Genomic DNA, 3,422 nt, shown 5'->3' with positions numbered 1-3,422 from the left:
CTGCTATAAGGATGGTGTCATCTGCATATCTGAGGTTATTGATATTTCTCCTGGCAATCTTGATTCCAGCTTGTGCTTCTTCCAGCCCAGCGTTTCTCATGATGTACTCTGCATATAAGTTAAATAAGCAGGGTGACAATATACAGCCTTGACATACTCCGTTTCCTATTTGGAACCAGTCTGTTGTTCCATGTCCAGTTCTAACTGTTGCTTCCTGACCTGCATATAGGTTTCTCAAGAGACTACTTTATTTTTTTTTAATGAAATTCTCATTTTGTGTTTTCTTCTAAATTAATTGCTCACGTTTCTAGCTGCTGAAGTCCCTTAAAAATTAAATTGTTCTTTTAAGATGCTAGTACATGGTGGAACAGGCCTCATGCTAAAAGACAGCAGCCAAAATGATGAAATGAAACTGTTTCTTGTATCTTCATCTTGGAAGAAAATGATAAATTTAGGGAACAGTGCTTAATGATGTTTGTATCTACAGACAGGTAGAGTCCAGAAGGCAAGAAATTAAAGCTAATGTTGCCTTGATTGTGGAGCTGGATCCAGTCATCACCATGTTAGAGAGTAGCGATAACTGTGGTGGTGATGTACCTCCTGTCATAAGGAATATTAAGTGCTGTTCTGTCATGATACCATCTTCTTGGATGTGCAGCTCTCAGGGGAGTTTGATGTCAGAGAGGTTTGAGTTCCATGTGGGCCAGCTAACCCTGGCGACACAATCTCCACTAACTTCAGATGGCCATGTCACTGATGTGTGCTGCGGGATACACAAGGAGATCAAGTGACACTGTGATCAGTGAACCTTAACAGAGATAATACTGATCAGTAAGTGATCTCTGAAGACTGATGCTGGTGGGAATATATTAAGGATGGTGCAATGTAGGATGCAGTCCTTCCTGCCCCCACTGGATGTCAGAATTCGTCTACAGCCATGGCTTTGTCTTGGACCTCATCATAATTTGAAACAATTTATCCTCCAACATATGAGACCCCAAAGAGTTACTATCTTTGACCTTGGCTTCCTACCACTCTTTCTCCCTTCATTCTTCCTCCTACCCAACTGGATGTCTGTCCGTCCCATGGCACCCAGCCTCCTTTCTGTCTTCTCAGCTCATCTTCTTTTGGCATCATTACCATAGCCTGCATATCATGTAAGCCAACTCAGCACGGCTGCCTAGTTTTCTTACCTCTTGTCCTTCAGTGATCCATCTGGCCAGTCCTGACCTTGAGAAAGCTCTGTCATTCTGCTTTGCTTTTCATTTCCATTATCAAGTTTCCCTTGTAGCCTGCTCACCACTCCTTATCTCCATTTTATCACTATTCAGTTGGTCATGAATCAGGCTTCTGACACCACCCGTTACTGAAAATACTCTTAGAGGACCACACTGCTCTTCTGGCAGCCAAATCCAGTGAATGGCCTTTGCTCAGTTACTTAGTTTTTTGCAGCTTTGACACTGTAGCCTCATCTTTAATTGTATCCATGGACAGAGGAGCCTGGAGGGCTGCAGTCCATGGGGTCGCTGAGGGTCGGACACGACTGAGCAACTTCACTTTCACTTTTCACTTTCATGCACTGGAGAATGAAACGGCAACCCACTCCAGTGTTCGTGCCTGGAGAATCTCAGGGACGGGGGAGCCTGGTGGGGCTGCCGTCTATGGGGTCGCACAGAGTCGGACACGACTGAAGCGACTTAGCAGCAGCAGCAGCATTTGAAAAGACCCTGATGTTGGGACGGATTGGGGGCGGGAGGAGAAGGGGACGACAGAGGATGAGATGGTTGGGTGGCATCACCGACTCAATGGACATGGGTTTGGGTGAACTCTGGGAGTTGGTGATGCCTGGGGTGCTGAGGTTCATGGGGTCGCAAAGAGTCGGACACGACTGAGCAACTGAACTGAACTGAACTATGTATTCTTTTGGGTCTACTCCTGTCTCCCTGTTTCCTTTCGATCTCCTTTCTCCGATACTTTCTAAATTCGGGGACTGTCGACCATGTAATCCTCAGCTGTGTTCTTTTTCACAGTTCTTATCCCTTCTCATGTCTCTTCGGGTCACTGCTGCATGGATGACTTCTAAATATAGATTCCATCTCAGCTGAACTCTAGGCTTATGTGTCCTTTTGCCTTTTGGCGATCTCTGCTTGATCTTCTACATGACGCATGAAACACAGTATGTTTTAAAACATACATATGTGTATCTGACAACAAACTCCTGGGACTTCCCTGGCAGTCCAGTGGTTAGGACACTGCACTTCAGCTGCAGGGGGCATGGGTTTGATTCCTGGTTGAGGAACTAAAATCCTGCATGCCACATGGTGTGACTAAAACATAGGAAGAAAATATGTAAGTAAAACTTCTTCCCCTTCCTTCTTTCACTGATTCCTGTTAATGGGCCCAAAGTCCTTTATTTCAGTGGTTCCCAAATGTTTTTGTTTGCACACTGCAACAGTATATAGTTTTGTGCATGTTATTTCCAAAATATGATACTTGTTAATAAATATTATATGTGTATGATAATATTCTTATAAAACTTAGGAAATAGAAATTTTACAAAGATTATGGAAGATGAAATTAATATTTAAAATTTTAATAGTAAAATTTTTGTTCTCTCTAAAAATTACTAATAATTTAATATGCTTCATTTTTTAAAATCCAGATTTAATACCTTGTTATATAGAAATTTGAGTACCGTTTATTTTGATTGTTGATTTTAGTGTTTTAGTTGAAAAAGATATCCTACAAATACATGGGAATTCAAATAGAAGAAGTATATTTTAGCTATACTTGTGCTTAGTCACTCAGTCATGTCCAACTCTTTGTGGCCCCACGAACAGTAGCCCACCAGGCTCCTCTGTCCATGGGATTCTCCAGGCAAGAACGCTAGAGTGGGTTGCCATTTCCTTCTATATTTATGAACTCATAATTCTTGAATAGAATGATGGTTGTCAGGGACTGGGGAGGAAGGCACAGGAATTATTATTTAAAAGAGTACAGAGTTTCAGTTTTGCAGCATAAAAAGAGCCTGGAGGTGGATGATTGCACAACAGTGTCAATGTCCTGAATGCCCCTGCTGTGTACACTTAAAAAGGTAAATTTTATGTTTTTATGTTTTTACAACTAAAAACAATAATTTGCCATAAAAAGGAACACGTTTGAGTCAGTTCTAATGAGGTGGATGAACCTAGAACCTATTATACAGAGTGAAGTGAGTCAGAAAGAGAACGATCAGTACTGTGTTCTAACACATATATACGGAATCTAGAAAAATGGAACTGAAGAATTTACTTACAGGGCAACAGTGGAGAAACAGACATAGAGAACAGACTTATGGACATGGGGAGAGGGGAGGAGAGGGTGAGATGTATGAAAAGAGTAACATGGAAACTTACATTACCAAATGTAATGTAACTTGCTGT

The sequence above is a fragment of the Bison bison genome, unplaced genomic scaffold, assembly GCF_000754665.1.
Source record: "Bison bison bison isolate TAMUID 2011002044 unplaced genomic scaffold, Bison_UMD1.0 scf7180017864460, whole genome shotgun sequence".
NCBI lineage: Eukaryota > Metazoa > Chordata > Mammalia > Artiodactyla > Bovidae > Bison > Bison bison.
This window is presented reverse-complemented; position numbering follows the sequence as displayed.